This window comes from Psammomys obesus, unplaced genomic scaffold (assembly GCF_907164565.1).
Source record: "Psammomys obesus unplaced genomic scaffold, mPsaObe1.curated_primary_1811, whole genome shotgun sequence".
NCBI lineage: Eukaryota > Metazoa > Chordata > Mammalia > Rodentia > Muridae > Psammomys > Psammomys obesus.
In genome coordinates this window covers 4,370,746-4,390,787 of record NW_026590767.1, presented here as the reverse complement: position 1 = coordinate 4,390,787, position 20,042 = coordinate 4,370,746, and the positions used below count along the sequence as shown (strand labels likewise).

Here is a 20,042-nt window from a genome sequence, read left to right as displayed (position 1 = left end):
GTGTGTGTGTGTGTGTGTGTGTGTGTGTGTGTGTGTGTGTGTGTGTACGTGTACATGGGTGAAACAGAGTGTGCCTTGCTTCCAAAACTTTCTGCCCAGAGCCTGCTGATTCAATTAGATAGCCAGTTCTCTTGGGGATACCATCTCTGCCTACCACTTTCCTAGCACTGGGATTATAGACAGACCACCACATTCATTGAGCCATCTCTCCAGCCCATGATTCTTGAGTTTTATTGGCCTGCATTTGTATGGACTTCAGTATGTACCCAGAAGCCCCTGACAGTCACAGGTCTGTTCATCACAGAGTGCTGCTGGTCCTAAGGTTTTGGTCCTTGGTGGTTCATTCCCAAGACAAGCCCTGAACTGATTGGAAGGTTCCTCTAAAGAGCTGCTGAGGTTTCTTTGGAAGATCAGCTTGGTGTACTGGTTTTGATCCTTGGCTGTGAGTGTCAGTCGGCGCAAAGCACAGCTCAGCCATCTGAGACTCCTGCTGGCACTTCACACCACCTCTGCTCTCTGCTCCACCTTGGTCTTGGCCACATTACTGCAGTTTTCAAACTTCAGCTTCATCTAGAATATTTTAGCTTCCTGCCATGTAAAGGAAGTGTTGGTGGGCTTCGGTGGGGATTGTTTGAGAAAGAGCAGCCACATGACCTGTGTTGGTCATCAGTGTGCCATCAGTGAGTTCTGACAGGTACATTTCGTCTAGACCCTATCTGGAAAGTTTCCTGGGGCCTTTGGATCATATCTTTTACCACTCATACTCAGCATAGGCAAACACTAGGTTGTTTGTTTGCTTTTGTTTGTTTGGCTGGTTGGTGTGTTTAGTTTTGTTTTTTTTTTTTTTAATTTTTTTTTAACAAGGTTAGCCTTGTTCTAAGCTTTTCCATATATATTTATATTATATCATGCAACACAGTTTGATGTACATTGGCACCATGTATACTTTTTTATTTTTGCCTGAAGCTCTTTTTCTGTCAATCAACATGCATTTTCAAGTTGTAAAACATGTTTAGGTGGGGTGTGGTGGCACATGTCTGTAATTACAGCAGCTTTGAGGTTGTGGTAGTTAGGATCTCTATGCAGTCACAGGCTAAGCTATGGTATCAGGCCCCTATCTCAAAAAGAAAAAAAAAAAAAAGGTCATATTTTATAACCCATTTAGTGGAATTCTGGCTTTCTGCTTGGCTGGATTTGAGGAGCAAGTCCAGGATTCTGACTTCCTCCTTGGTCTGCCCTTAACAAGGTGGTTTCAGGGTTACACCCTCTTTCTTTTGGACATGGGAGAGAGTACTCACTTTTCCTACTTATTCAGCACGGTTGGCTTTTCATTTCTCTCTTTCCTGCTGCCTCTTTTCCACCGGAGGAAGCGTGAAGGTCTTGTTCCTGAGGTCTGTCTGGGGCTGTTAGTTTCTGAGGCAAATTCTGTAGGGTTACAGGCCCAATCCTTGAATGGGTTCCATTTTTGCTTATTTATAATTACTTCCTCTTTCCAGAAACTACTCTGAGGACTTACCATAGAATGCTAGGTGGGTGTTTCAGCTTAGGGAGGCAGCTGAGGACACTTCCCTCCCAACTTCCAGCTTGTGTCTGGGATTTCTAAAAAGAGCCAGAAGTGCAACATTAAGTGAAGAGGTGTGGTGAGGGGTCCCGTCTAGGGTCAGTTGGTTCCAAGTAGAATTTGAGAACTAGTTCAGTTGATGGTTCCATTTTGTTTGAAAAAGTCAGTTGTCCCAGCCTTTGCTACCTGGGAGGGAGCTAAGGCCCACTGCTACCACCAAGTCGTAACAGAAGGCAATGGCATGCAGTGCTGGCTTGGGGAAAGGTCATTATTCTGCATTCCAAGCACGGTTTCCATTGAAGGTGTGTTACACCATGGTAAGGTCAAACCATCATTGTGAATATTAGACTAGGGTTGATAGCAAGGTCAAATATTGGAATGCTGGTGCCTGGAAGAGCCTTCATGGGGAAGCAGGTCTTGTGGATGGGGATGGTGGGCCTGGCCCTGTCCGCCATTCCAATTCATCCACAGCTCTCTATGCAGTTGTGGATGTAGCAAATGTCCGTTTTCAGAGTTGGTGTTACTAAGCCTTAGTCATCTGTACCATGAGAGGGTCTTGCCACCCAGGAAAGGAAATTGCTGGATCCCGAAATGAGAGTAGCTTGCCTCTCTGGCATTTGTACATGCTGGATTTCTTCAAGCCTCAGTGCCTGGAATCCACTTTGGCTGTTAATGTTCATGACTGCCTGTTTAGAACTTGAGTAAGAGAATTCTGGTGATAGTTGCCACTGCTCCCTCTTTTGACTCGCCCTTTTCTCTCTCCTTGCCCTCCCATCTTCTTTCTTTGACCTTCATTCTCCATCTTTTATAGTTTTAGAATGGGTCTTAGCAATATTGTCCATACTGACTTCAAATTCTTGATGTTCTTGTGTTGCCTCAGCCTTTCTGGAGAGTGCTGGGGTTATAAGTCTGTGCCACTACTGTCAGCCAGATCCTGTTACCTTCAAGGTGATGGCTTGGTGCTTGAGTGGTTAGTTCCCACTCAGGATTGGGAGTTCCATAGGGAACGCCCATCTACATGATTGGCTCTCTCAAGAAGCTGCACAGTCCTGTTGGTTCCACTCCAAGTACTACTTCTTAAGAAGTAAGGTGGGGGGGGGGAAGGTGTGGATTCCTGTTTGGTTTTTCAGACCCATTACCTTTAGGCCAACGTTGGGTTGCTGGATCACTTACTCTTTCTAAAGCTTGGGTGAAGTGCAAGATGGTAGCAGCTGAGCTGTGGTTTCCACCTGGTCTTTCATCATCACTCTCAGTTCCTTTTCCTTTCACCTCTTGTGGCTCAAGATAATTCAGGTGTTGGTGCTTGCTGTGATATACACTGTGCACTTTGTATGTGACATGCTTGTCACCTGTGTTTAACTAACTTGAAGTCATCTGATTTATGTTTTTGCCTCTGAGCACTTATTGTGAGCCAGGTGCTAGGGAACCTTGCTTCATTTGCTGAAGTTGCAGTGGGAACATTGCTGCTTATGGAAATGGCTCTTCTTCCTGTCCCCGTGGTTAGAGACATGGGAACAGCGGGCTCTTTTGAGTTCCCCAAACACTTGATGCTGACAAGAGAAAGAAGTCTGGACCATAAGGCTTATTTGTCTCCAAGCATTTTAGAAAAAAAGATATAGCTGTGCTGGGTTTAAATATAGCACGGTGTTTGCTACCAGGGTGGGGATAAGCAATTGAATATGTAGGTCATTGACTTATGAGAATGAGTTGGGAGTTTTCCTCGCATTTGATTAACACTGTCTTACAATTGGGCCATCAACACTGCCAAAATTGGGTTACACAGAGTTCAGCGAGCCATCTGGGTGGGGGAAGAGGCAGACTTAGCAGAGGACACCTTTGCCCTCTTAAGGTAAGGAGAGCATGGCTTGCTGTCAAGCCCCGTGGTTTGCATGGCTGTGGCACTTAGCCGCTCCTCAGCTTTTCTCTGAACTGAGAGGGAGCTGTCCTGGGGAGGGCCACCTCTGCGGGGCTTCTGAACACATCCACTGTGGAAGCACATTCAACCAGAGAGAGGAGGAAAGGGCGCTACTTAAGTCGGGATAAATGCCAGCGGTGTATTTTAATACAGTCTTGATTCAGAGCACACTGTTTGGAATTGCATATTTAAAAGGAAACTGCCATCTCCTTTTGAAGGTATGTGACATTTAAAAGATCTGTAGCAGAAGATTGGTTTGACAGCTTCGAATTATATTTGAAAGAGTTTTTCTTGTTTAAAAAAAAAAAGAAAATGATTACTTCTATTTTAAATGTCATCACAAAGACATAAACATGTTTAATCAAATTATATATTTAATTTATGTAGAATGTAATTTTTATTCATGTGGAAGATTCATGGGTGGTTCCCCCCCCCCCCCAGCAGCTTTGAAGCCAAGTGATGCTGGTGGTTTGAAAGTGGCTCACTTCTTCAAGAAAACTGCCATTTAAGGTTTCATAAAAATCTAGGGGGGGGAAATCGAGCGGTACAAGTATTGAAATCTTTGTTTGTCCATACATTGCACGTCACTGAGCATTTTGGGGAAAGAGGTATTTTTTTCATGGTTGTTGCCTGGTGATAGTAAGGGTAAACTCTGGTGGGAAGAAACGAGAAAAGTGCAAGCCCGAAGACAATGAAGGCGGAAATAGCAAGGACGCTCCTGTAATTTTCTTCTTTTGGAGTCTTTGAATCAGCAGGGAGTTACTGTGAGTGCTGGCTGCAGAGCCAGCGCTCCACTCCTTAAAAGGGAGGCTGGGAGGATGTGGGAGGACAGACCCAGTGCTACGAAAAGACCTTTTGCCTGGTATAAAAGGCTGACACAAAGCTGCTTGAGAAACGGAGATAGCCGCGAGTCTGCTCTGGGCCAGGCAGCTTTGCTGACCCTGGCGATCTGTTGGAACACTCCGGTTCCAGAACTTGTTTTGAGTGAGCTGGGTGTTGGAAGCCAGCCAGTCCGGCGTACACATGGTGGCTGGGACAGTTGTAGCCTGTTTCCAGCCTGCTTGCTGCCTGTAGTTTCGATTCAGCCAGGCTGGATCAGGCAGTTCTGATCCCAAGCGGCCCACTCACCCAGCTGCCCCAGCAGCTCATTTTCTTTCACCCTAGGCCCCAGTTGAGCAGCCTCCTGTTAGGTGTGGCTTGGGGCTGACTGGGATGTAGCGTCTGGAAGAGAACAAGCCAGGCAGGCTTTCTGAGATGTGTCAGCTCCAGTGGAAGGTCAGGGTTCAGGGAGCTATGTGCTCTTCGGGGCTACGTGCCAGAAGGTGGTGATAGCCCTCTCTATGCCTGTGTTTGCCAACAGGACCCACTCTGGTTTCTTCTGTGTTTCTCTCAGCCTCAGAGTGGTGGGGTAACAATTCTGTGCTACCTTCCTGGTTTTATTTGGCTTCTGGGAATTTAAACTTAGGTCTAAACTTGGCAGGCCTTTTTTTTTTTTTTTTTTTTTAACCCACAAACCACTTTTCCAGCCCCATTATCTTGTTAGATTCACATATAGGTGTAGCAGAAGTAATACAGTGAGATGTCAAGTCTCTCTCTCCCTCCATCCTCTCTCTCCCCATGGGTAACATTAACCTCACTTGGAAATAGACATTGATAGGTTCCTCAGCGGGACAGGCATGCAGTCTTGCATGCATGCTGTCTTGCTTGCATGCTATTCAAGGGAACTAGCTATCTTTATAGCCCGCCACATACCATGTCCCATGCCTTGGATGTCCCAGTGGGGCTTTGTGTCACCATGACTTGGTTAAAAAGAGTCCATCACCTTGTCAGTTTTCTTCCTCATGTTGTGTTTCTGCATAGAGCACAATGACTCATAAGAAACAGGTCCTGTCTAAAGGACTGTTAGGTTTCAGCATTGTTAGCAGTTATGCCGGAGAACAAGGGGTACCAACCCGATCCACAAATCTGGCAGGGGCAGCCCGTGCTTAAAGCAGAAGCCCCACAGCCCCCCTGGCTTTGATGTGCTTCAGTGAGAACTGTAAAAACTGCAAGTTCTGGCAGTCTCTAATTCTACAGGAAATATTTGAATGCTGTTTGTTTTTCTGAAACCAAATATATCTATATCTATATCTATCTATCTATCTATCTATCTATCTATCTATCTATCTATCTATCGATATAGATATATTTGGCTCAGGTTGGTCTTTTTTAACTCTAACTCCCTCGCCCCCCAAACCTTCCAAGCATTTGGAATTACAGAAGTGGACCACCATACCTGTCAAGCTGTTAAGACATGTATGCGTTGACACATTGTGTGAATAAGAATACCATTTAGCATTTACAAATTACTGTCCCCATCCTCATGAATGTCAATGTGCCAAGGCTTTCTTTCTCCATCTTGGGGATAATTTGACCATTGCAATTCTTCTGACTCCTGAGTTGAAACTCTTGGGAGGGGCATAATTTGTTTTGTAGTAGCTAGAACTCTGAAGGACACTCCACAATCTACCATGTTGTACTGTAGCTATTTTAAGGGCTCAACATCTCAAGCCAGGGGTCCAGGTGGCTGGAAAACAAGACAGGCAGCTTGGGGAGCACCCCATCTCTGTTCCCAGCTTCGGCCCTATTTCCTGTGACCTGAGAACTTGCAGCACTTTTTTCTTGATGTCAGTAAATACATTCTCTTTGCAGAACATGGATGCATACAGAACAAAGTAGGAAGAAAACTAACATGAATAATGAGTAACTGTTCTATTATATATTTTAGAAAATCACTTTTAATCATAGCACGGAAAAATAACACTTCAGAGATTTTTTTTTTGTGTCGTGCATATATGTATACATTAAAAGATGAAATTCATTCACTAGAGAATATTTTTAAATAAAAAAAATCTAAATGTTTTGTATTTCGTTTTCCATTTCGTCTATAGGTATTCCTGTATCTACATATTTTGGAATGCTTGAAATTTTGTCCACATATGTTCATAATATCTATATATGTGTCACTATATATGGGTGATACAATATCCCTAATGTTTCCACCCCCACTGCCCACCCCCAATGCAATGACTTTTTACTTTTCTGTAAATATTGACCACTTGTCTCATGATCCTCAGGAACAGACTAGGGCTATGGCAAAGTTTCAGAGATGGCTCCCAGGTGTAGCTGACCAACGCTTCCCCCAATGGCTGTGTGAGAACTCTTCTGCCCTGTAGACTCATCAAATCTCCCAGCAGGCCTTCTCATCTTTCAACCTCACACCAAAGATTATAATGGTGTCCAGGCTCCATCTTGTCATAATGACGGTCTGTGCCTCAAATGTCTGGAGACATCTGTACTGAGACCACTCTGTGCCCTCTGTCCTTTGCTCAGCTCCGTGTTGGTGGGTACCTAGTGCCTAGCATCCCACCGCTTCTGGTGGACAGGAGGCCAGTGGCCCAGTCACTGCCAGTTCAGTCTGGCTGTTCTCTCGTATCTGCTTCTTCCAGCAGGTTCCCAACTTCTCAGAGAGAAGCTTGCTTCTCATTGGTCATTTTGATCTGGATACTGTTTGGAGTGATGGCCCAGAGCTGAGACACCTAGGTAGCCTTTTGGGTAAAGGTTAAAAGGTACCCTGGTGAATTTTGCTGAAAATTGTGGAGTCAAACTTCTTTGAGCTAGACTGGTTTTCAGGGAGTCCTGATCTGCTGGGCATTCTGTACTTCCCTGTTCCAAGCAAAGATGGTTGTGCTGTCTGTAGTCCTCCTATAGACCCTGCCTTTTACTCCATCCCCGGGAGCCTGTGGCCAGATTGCTCATAGCAGCCACCTTCTCTTTGCTGGCTGACTGTCACTTTGGGTGTGGAAATTGAGCTTGAGGTCACAAAATGACATTGTTGTGTGGGTTGTTGGTGCACATGCCTTTTATAACTTTGCCACAACCAGCCCTGACTAGCAGATCCGATAATCAAGGCACATTCCTTATGTCCAGTGACCAGCAAGACTCCATACCCACCAGCTCCCCCCTCATGCCCTCAGTGAGCGCTCCTGTCACCCACTGCCCCATTGAGGTTCCCAGGACTGTGCTTCCTGTCACCTAGTAGTAAGTAGCCTGTGGGGACACAGCTGAGGCCTGGGCATGTCAATGGCTACGTCTGTTTCAGTACTGTAACACTGTCTCCCTACTCAGGTGGTTCCAAGGCTTGCCTTGCAGTTAGTGTCACTGGTTGTCCTTGTATTTGAAGAGTTCTCCGAGTCACAGCTGTTGAGGCTTTTCATTCACGTTCTTACAACCTAAAACCAGCTGAACATGTTTGCTGTTCCTCAATTTGTGTGTACTTCACAAAGCCTGGATATGTATAGTACTACCCAGAGGACCTTGTCTTTTTTTTTTTTTTTTTTTTTAATTGACACTCTTGGACCTCCCAGGTAGGATAGGTTGACCTTAAGTGTGGTGATACCCAAGTGGCTATGAAGGACACCAGAAGAATTAGTTTACAGGATCGTTTTCATTCTTGATGAAGGGGGGAAAGTGTTTCCAAGTTAATTAATGTGCGTTATTTATTATGAAGGCAATAGTTGGTTGTAGGTAGAATTGAGAACCAGCCCGCTCAAAAGCCAGAGGATCCCAGACCTTCCCAGATCATACCACATTGGCATGTATTTTGTATGTGAGATGTGGGCTACTTAATACTGCCCTGAAGTGGACATTGTTGTGTACATGGCTTCTCCCCGTGGGAAATATTGGGCCAGGCCTTCTAGGGGTAGGCTTGTACTTAGTGGACCAGGTACATGGTAATCAAAGTGCAGATGCAGGAGTGGTAACAGCCGAAAGACCAGGATCACCGATGGACCCAGAAAGTAGAGCTCGGTAGAAAAGGCTGCAATCCTTCACAATCCTTCAGCTGCTAGCCCTTGTGCCACAGCCCCAGCCACAGCCCCCAAGTGTGCACATCCCTTCTTTCTGCTTACCGAGCTGGCAGGAATTCCCACGGCCCCTACTGTTCAGTTCATGCCTGCAGTTTGGTGAGGGAAGGGGAGAGTGGGGGTTAGTTGGGCTGCTCCTCCCAGGTGGGCAGGGTCCTTGCTGAGGCAAGAGAGGTGAGAGAACAGGCTGCCATGCCAGCCTGTACTGAGGCTCCCTGGGACGCTGTGGTCTCTGCTGCAGGAGCGGTGGTGATCTTAATCAGCTAAGTCATTTCTGTGTCTGGCTGTATACTCCTGGAAGTTCTTAGAGAAACCTGCCAAGAAAATTTCCCCTGGTGCATCCTCGGGGCACCACTCAATGCTGCACTGTCAGCAAGTATCTGCCGAAACAAGTATGTGAATTCATAGGTGTTCTGAGGCTAGCTCCACTCTTTGTAAGTACCTCTTCCAAGCTTCAAATAACAATGGGTGCTTGCTTGAAAGATTCTGACAGTCTTCCAAGCCTTTTAACATTTTTAATCCACTAAATAAGCTGTCACCCTTGGCTCAGGTTGCAGTCTCTTCCTTGAAGCCCTCTTAGAGGCACAATTGCATTCCCTGCTCACCTATAAGACCTGTGCCTACAACCCACTAGATTAGGCAAGGGTAGAGCAACACACGATCCTGTTTTCTTCAGACCTGTTTATGGTGGAGAAACGTAACAAGATATTTTTATTACCCACTTATTTCTATTAAAAAAAAAGGTCACTTTTGTCAAGTGGCTATGGAATTGCTTTATGCTTTAGGAGTATTTCTGTCCGTCTCTCACTCTGTAGCCAGAATTCAGAGATCCACCTGCCCCAGCATCATTAGCGACGGGATTAAAGGTGTGCGCTACTTACTACACCTGGAAATTCTTCACACACATACGGCATGAATGGGAGAGCGTGAGAGAGAAAGACATTTTCTTCTCTACCAAATACTTGGAAATGGGGTAAAAATCCTATGGCACTCTAGGACTAGACATACTACACAGAGTTTAGCTGTGTTGATAATCAATACCAGATTTCCTCCTATGTTCAGAGACTAAGGACTGTTTAACATTGAGTAAGGTCAGAAGGGAAGGTGCTAGAGGGGATGCCTGTGGGATGGGTTTTAAAGGGTGTATAGAAATAAGTGCTGCCACCTCAGAAGAATGCTTCTATGGCGGATGCTTCTGTCATGGAGGCTCTAGACTACTCAAAGCTTTGCGTTTCCCTCCGTTCCTGACACGAGAGAGCCTGGAATGCCTACATTAGCCCACCTTCCTTAAACTGGGTGGTCTGGTTTGTAAGGTGGGTGGGGCTGGGGTGCAGTGTTCGGTGAAGTGCCGCTTTGCCTGTCAGCCAGGCCTCCTCGGTTTGAATGGAGGGCTCTGTTAGGAACCCAGGGCATCTTCAGATCTGTGTGGCTGAACTGGGCGTCCTGGCATGTGACTTTCATCCCTTGGGAGGCAGACAGTGAAGCATGCCCGTTTTTTCCCAACCCCCAAAATTGAATGGCGGGAAAAGTCATGGCTGGTTGGGAGCTTAGTGGTTTCCTGTATTGTGGGTCTTGTTTGTTTGTTTGTTTGTTTGTTTGTTTGGTGGTTGTGATGGTGAGGCTGTGTTAACCAAATGTTCTAATCCAGGTTAACTGGTGAGATTATGGGGAGGGGCATGCTGAAGATTGGAGGCAATAGTTCATGTCTGTAGAGTGTGGCTCTGGCCTTTCTCAAAGGATGTCTACATAGATGTAGGCTCTGTAGTTGCATAGCAACCCCCACTGGTGGAATTCCATCTTCATGGAAAAACTCTAGAGAAAGACACCTGGCTGCACTTTCAGGCCAGATGTTGGCTTCCTCTCAGCCGCAGGGCTGACTTCACTGCTCACTCTTGCTGCTGCTCTGCCTGTACGAGAAGCAGGTCAGGTAACTGGGATGATACCATATATTTCTCCTCTGCCCTACCTGGGTAGAATGAATGTGAGTGCTGTTTAATGCAATACCTAGCTTCATATTGCATTTGCCAAGAAAGTGCGATTTTATTGAACATTAGGATTGAATTCTTAACTGGGTAATCAATTTCAGTAGTGAGTTAAAGTGCCTCCTATTAATGGACAGCTGCAACCGTTCATCAGACTTCCAGTAGATTAGCAGTTGTCAGCATTTATGCTAATAGCACTTATAAACCAGGAGCTTATGAAATGCACTTTATAATTCTGTATTTCTTACAACACTTGCTAATACTTTTTGCTTGAAGGTATTGACTGTTTGGTCCCTTGGCATGCTATGTACCCTGTAAAGGAAGCCAAGTGACATTTTCACACCGACGACACACTGACGACACTATCACCTTTCTGGTTTTGCACTCTTGGCTTTGTGTCTGAGTGGATGGAAAGAGTCCATTTGTTCTGGTGCTTTACTATTTAATTCGATCTGCTGTGCAGCTACAGCAAGACAAATAGTATTTTTAATGAAACCATTTAATAACCTGGTAGCTTCGAGTTGAAGGCATTGGGAAAATGCAATTAAAGAATGGCTGGAGGTAAACAGAATCAGTGCTACATCCTCACTGACTCAATTCATTGTGTTTTCAGGGTTTCATCACCGTAAATGGTTGTGAACCGATGAAGCTGCGCCTCCTGAAAAAAGACGGACAGCCCATCTCGTGAGCTGTAGAGTTCTTGGACACATTTATATTGGTGAGTTACTGTAAAATATCTCCAGGTAAAAGCTGAGTGGTCTGAAATCCCCTTTGGAAGGTGTTTTCAATTAGCAGATGACTATGGCTCGCTGGCAGCCCCTAGATGCTTCCCCGGGATGTCTCATGGCAGGATCATATTGATTGTCTTTCAATTAATTGCATCTGGTATTTTCATTTATCAAAAGCAAAATACATGTAATTAACTCTGAAGCAATACAGTCCGGTGGCAAGAGATGCCTGCTGCTGCTGCTCCGGAGATAAGTCAGCGGAAATTACCCTACAAGGAAACTCCAGGATGGTAGGACTTCTAGGCGTATTAATTAAAAAGAATAAAAATGAATTAGGGAGATGGTTTCTTGCCATCTAGTTACTTTGTAAGATGGTAGATGGACTTCGTTAAAAGCGAGTGGTCGGCTGGCAGGGGCAGTGCTGCTTATGCTTCTGGAATTCCAGTCTTGGGGATTTCTTGTGCACCTAATGACTTTTTTTCCCTGAGGAAGTCAATGGGAACTGTAGGTGTGGGTGGGGGAGGCCTGTGGCAGAGAGAGTATTGATCGGGCATGGCTCAGTCCTGCATTAGCAGTGAGGCTTGGGGTCCTTTGCTTACTCTCAACATGCTTTTAGCCATTGTGCACAGTTGTACACAAAATACGGGTCTTGCTCAAAAGTCAACTTTTTTGATAAGATTGATTCTGTGTATTCCCATCAGTGTCGTTCATGAGCCTAGATCAAAATTCTTTCTATGTAGTTTAGAGGATTGAATGGTGGTCAAAATGGCGGCAACTGGCTTATAGCTGGCATTATGGCCTCTAGCCTGGCTTTCCCAGCTTCTGGGAGCAGCAAGTGGTGATCGCCAGGGGACCAAGCTGAGTCTGAGTGTGAACAAAATGGCAGAGGGAGTTTATAGAGTTATAGATTGAGAAAGGATCTGCTTGGGCCACTCCCTTTGCTTTTCTTGGTGCAAGGTCAGTGGGAACACGAGTGTAGCCAGCTCAGCCCTAGGCTTGCAGACCCTCCCAGCTTAGTGTCTGTCAGCAGGTAGCATCACTTTTGACTAGGTAGAGGAAGGAAGAAGGGTAGTGGGCTAATAGCTCCACCCCTGCCCTGCAAACCCTCTTAAAGGTCCAAATTCATTTGACTACAGAGACCTTTTCCAGCCAATGGTTGGTAAAGTATATGAACTCTCACATTGGTTACTTAACACAGGAGTGCTTTGGATAATTGTCTTTGGACAATTATCAGTCTTAGCACCAGTGAGGGTGATGGACTGAAGAGTATCCATGAAGAAAGCCCAATAGCTTCTGCTCTGGATAGTTTTCTGTCAGCTTGATACAAGCTAGAATTATTTGGAAAGAAAGGGTAAGCCTGTGGGACATTTTATTAAATGAGGGATTGATGAGGGAGGGCAGTACCACCTCTGGATTGATGGTTCTGGGCACAATAAGCAGGTTAGGTGAACAGTGAGGAGCAAGCCAGTAAGTAGTGCTCCTCCATGGCCTCTGCCTCAGTTACTGCCTCAGGGTTCTGCCCTGATGACTTCTTTTGATGATGGACTGTTACGTTGGTTCTGTTCAAGCTGGATTCTCAGCCTCACCTGAGTCAGGGAACTCCCTTGCTGGAAAGCAGTTCCTCAGAGGGACACTTGGTGTATTTATGGATGTTCATCTTGGGTTGGGAAAAGAAGCAGTTTTGTATATGTCTGTAAAAAGAACTGTCACATTAGGGCCCTTAGCTGTTCTCACAAAAAATAGTGCAGAATCCTGGTAGCTGAGGTTTCATGAAAAGTGGATCCGGACCTGGCTGCTTACACACACTACTTATTTTTCCCCTTAATATTTTATGCTTATGGGTATGTTTGCCTAGTGGTCTCGGAGGCCAGAATTGGGTACCTGGTCCCCTGGAACTAGAGTTACAGATGTTGTAACTTACTGTGTGGGTACTGGAAACCAAACCCTGGCCCTCTGCAATAATACAAATCGCCTGTGGCCACTGAGCAGCCATTGAAGTGTCAACGGGGATAGTTTTCAGGGTCCTGGGTGCTAGGTACTAGCTCCAGAATATGTCGCAGTAGCTACAGAAAGGCGTGCAATCCTGCTGTGGTTGTTAGGCCAGGCTATCAGGGTGGGAAACCAAAAGCCCGAAAGAAAATGTAAAGTATGCATGCAGCAAGGAGTTGGGTGAGGATGCAAGCTGGACAGAAGTGGAGTCCCTCTTTGTGGAAAGGACTTCAGCTGGAGCCTTGGTTCTCGCATATAACTTGATTTCCCCAGTGGAAGCCAAGTACGTGACAGCCGCCCTCAAGAATAAATGGGGGTGTTAGAGGAACCACACTTCCTCCTGAGAATTTCAGAATCCAAGTGTCACTTCCTGAATGGGACTAGACTGGGATCTAGTCCCCACTGTGTCAAGTCCAGGGCTCTCTGCTCCTCCTGTTGGTTTTAGTTGTCTCGTGTTAACAGTGCTCTCTGCCTCCTGCTCCATCCAGTTGTTGGCTTTCTTCAAGGTTGAAGAGAAAACATGGAAAAACAGAAGGGGCCTTTTTCTGTAGACAATTTATTATCGAAATGGTACCGTTCTGCTGCCTTTCTGACTGTCATTTATAAATGCATGAGACCTGTGACATCAACTTTAAAAGTTTTGTTTTTGGTGTCTCAAGTTTGGGTTTGTACATGGTTGCTGTGGCCATGAAAGCCAGAATAGAATGTGGGGATTCCCTGGAGATGAAGTTACAAGCATTGTGAGCCACCTGACATGGGTGCTGGGAATTGAATGCACTCTCAACTTATTCTCTCCAGCCTCTGTATTTTTCTGCCTTAAATATGGCCTCAGGTGAAGTCAGTTTGAGTTCATTTTATCTCTGGACGTCCTCCATGATATGCGCAGAAAATAATGCCTGGCTTAGAGAATAGAAGTGCTGAAATCTGAACTTGCAGTGGTCCTCACCCGTAAATACTAGTGAGATCCTAACACTTGGCTCTATCTTCAGATAGCTCAAGAGTTGGTAGAGACTTACAGGTTTTTGGTTTTTTTGGTTTTTTTTTTTTCATAATTTATTTAATTTTATTTTTTGTGCATTGGTGTGAGGGTATCAGATCTCTTCAAACTGGAGTCAATAAGTTCCTGTTTTCTCTTTGCTAAAAGAGCTCAGTCCAGTGCATTTTGAAAGGCAGTGCTCCAAGAACCACCAGGAATCCCATGCCCTCCTACAGCTGGGCTCAGCCTAATGTTTTATCAGGGTTTGAAAAGAGGATGCTCTTGGCCTATGGCTCCACCCTTTTTTTGGCAGCCATCTAACCCCAGTCTAGCACACGTATTTTATTTTCTTTATTGATTGACTCGTTTATTTTTGGCAAACTTTCGAGACTCCCACCTGGCCCCAAGCTGCTTACAAATAAAGTCTTCCTGCTAACTAAACGCATTTTGCAATTCATTCTTTCCACATAGCAATTAAGATAATTCCCTTAGACTTATACCAGCTAAGGATAAATAGCAGGCTTTAAAAAGAAAATGCTGTGTAATTTGGTGTTTCGGGGTTCGGCGTAGTCTTGTGTGAGTGTCTTGTGTGAGTGACTGAAGGGAAGTGGGGCATGTCTCTCTGAACTTTATCTGAGAAGCAGCTTAAATAGCGGCATTTATACGTATTTTGTAACGTGGCTGATTTGTTGGCACAAGGAGCCAACAAATCAGTTTCACAGCAGTGGACTGTTGAAAAGAAATAGCAACAGCATGTGGGGTTAAGTTGCAGAAGCTGTTAAAATTAACCATATATGTAAAAAAAAAAAAAATTAAGGAAAGCTACTAATTGGCAAGGATTTAAAAAAAACAAACATCAATCCTTGGCTGGAGAGCCAAGGTGGTGGTATCTAATTCCCATTTTTTGTAGATGTATTTACTGTCACCGCTGGCTCTCTCACAAGGTCCTCCCCTTCCATCCTACTCTCCAGGCTTTGGTCTGGTATCCCCGTGAGGGTCTGGTTGGATGCGTTCTGAGAAAGACTAGATTTCTCTGAATGCCATGGTGCTGTGTGTGAATGGTTTGAAAATGAGGTGTAGGTGAAGTGACCCGATTGCCTTATCACCACATGGCTTCTGGGGAGTCTCTCACACAGTTCACACATAAACATTGTTGAATTCAGACGGAACCTGTGTTGTCCTGGGCTGGTACGAATTGGAAGCGTGTGGATGGGTGATCGGGTCGTGGGTTTGCCTGATGGCACCCCGGAGAAAGGATCCCAGAGTCCAAATTAGATTTGTTCTTTGTTCTCAAACACTTAGTCACAGTGTTGATTATAAAGACTACAGTCCATTTTCATGATTCAGGGACTTGGTAATAAGCTTAGGCAGGAGTCACAGGACAGGGATAGGGTCCCATCCCATGGAGACCGTTTGTCTCCAGCAGTGTTGACCGCCCCTGGGTTGGCCTTGGATGCTCATTGCCGAGGCACGCCTACCCTTCCCACATGCTTGCATTACCAAAGCTCCTTGAATGCAGAGGGGTGGCCTGTTGTCTCCTGTCGCTGCTGGAACAGTAGCCAAAGATGTTACTCTGTTCTGATGTTCTGATGGAGTCTCTCTTTGTCCTTTCTGAAGCTAAGTGAGACTATTCAAAAGGGAGTTGTGGGCAGGTGGAGGCCTAACCTACCTTCCTGCATGTGGGGTAGGGTAGGGAGTCTGAGCCCTGTGTGGTTGGGAGCCTGCCTATGCTCTCCCATGCCCTGGGAGTGCTATGCTACCCCATAGAGAAGAAGGGTTACGGTTCTGCTGCCAGGACTGGATCCACGTAGTGACCAGGAAGACAGCGCAAGAGTTTAAGTGGTTCTCCGAGTCCCTAAGCTCTGGATCCCTTGAGAGTGAAACTCACACGACTATCGAGTTCCTTCGGGGACCAGCGCTGCAGCTGCCTGCGTTGTCACCGTCGGAGGCCTGGAAGCTCGAGTTTCCTGTGTGTAACTGACAGCCCCAGTCCCACATTTGTTTGAAACCTTCACTTGCATGAGCACACAGTACTCCAGCTTGTCATGATTCAATTGCTACCCACTGCGGCTCCCTAATTACAGCCGAGGATGACCTCCAAGCCGCAGCGCCAGGCTGCAGCTTCCTCTAGGAAGGAATATCCGTATTGATTTGTGCCCTGGTCTCCCCTGGGCTTATGGGAGCAGCACTGTAAGGACTGATTCAAGCCAGAGAGCATTTTGTGTTTAAACAGAGCAGATTTACACGGCATTAGACTTGGCCAGGAAACCGCTCGGTGCTTTGTGGAACTGCATCCTAACAGTCTTTCTCCAACAGCCCCAGGGACTTGGGCTACTGTCTTGGGCTTGCAAGGGAAGCTAGAAATTCCAAGGCCTTGGTGAAGGTTAGAGAGGCAGAATCCTGATACCATGGCTAAGAAACTCTGACAGCTGGACCTTGACTCTCTTTGACAATTGCCTTTGGAAAAGTAAGCCGTTTTGAGCTAAATTCCTGAGATCCAGTCCCCTGCCTTCAAATGGAGCTATTTAATCTCAACAGTTGGGATTGCAAGAAAGTGAATTGTAGAGAGCTTAGTGAATACCTGGTACACTTAAGGAAAACATGGTACTCATCGTCATGCCCAGTAGCAGCCACAGTACGCACAGGGCTGTAAGTTCAGCACAGGTGAACTGTGCCACAGCCCTGCCCCCCCTGGAGACAAGGCTCTCCAAGGTGCCACATCTGTGGTCATTGATAATGAAAACTTGGTAGACCAAAAAGAAAACAAGAGTATAGAGTGCTTGTTTTCTTGCCTACAGCATTTTCAGTGAGTTCGTGACCACTGAGTTTTCTTCCTGAGACTTAGAAGATGGAATGTGTCCTTTGTTTTGCATCAGTCTGGTAGTGGTGATGTCTTCACCTAGCAGTGGCAGGTTTAGGACGTCTCCAGGTTCAAGTCTGGTGCCTGCTCACTTTTGTGGTGATACCCGGCACCATGATGCATTGCTTTAGTTATCTGCTGATAATGTGCATCCTTTGTGTCCCTCTTGATGGCTTGAGACTCCACAATTTGCCTGAACTCTCTGTCTGTATATCACAGACTATTGGCTTATAAAGAAAAGATTTCTTAGAAGTGAGGACCCTGGAAACCCAGTCATCTTACGAGGGCCGCTGTGTGCACCATCAGATGAGGGGGATCTTCTCACAGCCTTCACCATCTTTGCTTATTTCCCAGAGGCTGCATCTCCAAATACATAACCTCATCTGAATTTGGGATCAAGCCTCCAACATTTGAACCACTCAAAGGATATACCTTCATCTCACACATAGCAGGGTCTGAGGTCCACCGCAGCCTCCATCTCTCCCCAGCCTGGGAGAGAGGACATGATGGGGTTTTATCTGAGAGCCACGCGGGGAAAAGCTGAGCACCCACCACTAGACATGAAAGGCTGTTAGATTCAGGTCACTGGGTTTGGACTCCTGCATTTTATGGCAAAGTCTAAAAATGCAGATTTGTAACAACGAACGTTAATGAATTCAGACTGTTTGAATTTCACGCTGAATAATGGCTGGAATTATCAGAGCCCACAGCTTTTTGAGATCTGGGATCGTGCAATCTTTTCTCAAGATTAAGTTGATAGAATGATGTAATACTGAGTTACTTTTAATAACAGTCCTGGCTGTAAAAGAAACGCACTTATTAGGAGAAGAATTTAGTAAAAACAGTAATAACTACACAATTTTGAGTATGTAATCTGTTCAGTAACTTTGAAAATGCTGCATCTCATTTTGAATGCACTGTTGTGCCCATAGGTATTGAATGAAATACCTTGTACCCTAGGGCTTCCTATTTTCTACATTAAAAAAATCTATTTAAATGCAGATTTTGATTTGCAATTTAGGAAGAGAATTCTAGAAGAATACGAAAAGACAACTCTGCATGTATTAACTCAATTTTGGCTTCACATCTTACTCTTGGGCTCATTCTTGTCCCCTCCCCAAAGGGTCATGTCGAAGCACACAAAGTTAAGGAGAGAGCTTAAAGTTTCAGAGAATAATAATGTTATTATATCTTTGTCTGTCTTTAGCACTATCCTCTGTTCTTCCCCATCCCCCACTCACAGTCAAGTTGAAGAAACACAAAAGGCTTTGGATTTTCTCACATGACAGGAGCCCGAGAATTTCTTCCTTTACGCTGAGTTAATTGCCACAGTAGGGGATGGACACACATCCCCAGAACCCTGTTAATATTTACATATTTTGTCTTTTTAAGCTTACTTTTAAAATCCGATACTCTGGATTTTGTGTGTTCCTGGCTGTTCCTACATCCTGTCCTCCCCTCTGTCCCTCTGTGTGTATGCTTATGCATGTGTGTGCAGGCACAGAAGCATGCTTGTATGTATGCCAAAGGGCACCCCCCCTCCCCGGCACCGTGCACCTCTTTTCTGTTTTTGAGAGAATCTCACTCTCTTGGAACTTCCCAAGTAGGCTAGACTGGCTGTTCAGCAAACCCATGCATAGACCCTCTTGTCTCTGCCTCCCCAATGTTAGGATTACAGACATATGCCACCGTGCCCTGGTATGTCCACGTGGGTTAGGGAGAATCAAACTCATTGCCTGGCAAGGCAAACCCCTTACTAGCCGAGCTAGCTCACCATCCCCCTCCCTTACCTGGAAAGCCAGTGTGACAGCCTCCAGGCAATTGTTAGGGAGCATGTTAGGGCTCCCCTTCACACAGCACAAGTGACTTGTTTGATGTTGAGCTTCTGGTAACCAAAGACATGCACGTATAGCTTTTGACATCCTACTCTTAGAATTAATTAGGTGTCTAATCATTATAAATACCGTTTTCTTTTGCTGCTGTCTGCTGCTAATCCTGCCTCTCCTGCTATATACACTTGTCAGTTTCAAACTGAGCATTGTGTTTTGGCTTTTATAATCTGTCAAGGGAAAATGGAAGTAAATTCTTTATAATATGCTAATTGGTCTATTTGGGGATTTTAGAAACAGACATCTGTGTGTGCCAGTAACACAGTTGATAGCCTCTGTTCTTCAGCAGGCAAAGGTTTGTTCACGTGACCTTGGGGAGGCCTGCTAAGGCTTCCCAGGGCTCAACCCTGTCAAATTTGATGCTCCCTTCCCACTTTTTTTTTAACTGATACTTAAGACCTGGGCCTGTGACCATGTGGAATCCTGTTTTGAAGAGGCCTCTGGGTTGTGTTGGTCAGCCTGTCTGCAGCTGTGGGCTCAGGCACAGTGACTGTGGCCCTATGCAGTCCTTGAGATGCTCCTGCCATTTGGGAGTGCTCTCTTTTAGCCAGGGGGCCTTTGCCAACTCAGAAGCTCTTGATTCACAAACTCATTGATGGCTCCTCCAGGCAGCAAGGCTTGGCTTTCCTTGTAGGAGGTGAGGAGCCCCATTTTCTTCTTCTGCAGAAACAATGGCACAGGGGATGGTGGTTCACATCAGCTCACTTGCAGTTAGAAGATATGTACCTTCCAAGAAAGGTGAAGGGTGGGTTTCTTATGCTTGTCTTGGCTGAGAAAGCAGAGTGAGAAGGAGACTTTTAAAAAAAAAAACTTGTGTTTTTGTTTTTTGGAAGGGCTAGAGTGGTCCAGCCCCTGGCTCTCAAAAGTCTGCTGTGTGCTTTGTATTCTGTGTGTCTCTTATGAGCTGTACACACACAGTGGTCTGTCCATGGGTGTTGTCTCCAAGGCTAGGGTTATAGCCTCTGCATTCTCGTTAGTGAGCAGAATGGTGGGATGTGCCGATCTCCCGTGATACTAGGCAGGAGCTGAACTAGGATTTGAACCAGGTTTAGGTCTGCTCGGAATAGGCAGCACATGCGAGTCTTCTACTTCTTCACATAGCTGGACTTTGAAGGTAATACGTGGTTAGAGGCTAAGGGCCATGTGTTTGTGCATGGCTTTTTTCTCTTATTTTATTTACACTGGTGTTCTGACTCCCTGTAGGTCTATGTGAGGGTGTCAGATCCACTGGAAACTGG

The 20,042-nt window shown here is 45.6% G+C and overlaps 1 protein-coding gene across 3 annotated transcripts in view; it reads left to right on the top strand.

Moving 5' to 3' along the window:
* Ctbp2 (C-terminal binding protein 2) overlaps positions 1–20,042 on the top strand; it is a 126,781-nt gene that overhangs the window by 28,166 nt on the left and 78,573 nt on the right. For all 3 annotated transcript variants that reach the window (XM_055608965.1, XM_055608963.1, XM_055608964.1), the window contains exon 2: positions 10,976–11,080. The gene's annotated coding sequence lies outside the window, so the exon portion shown is untranslated. The remainder of the gene's footprint in view (positions 1–10,975; positions 11,081–20,042) is intronic.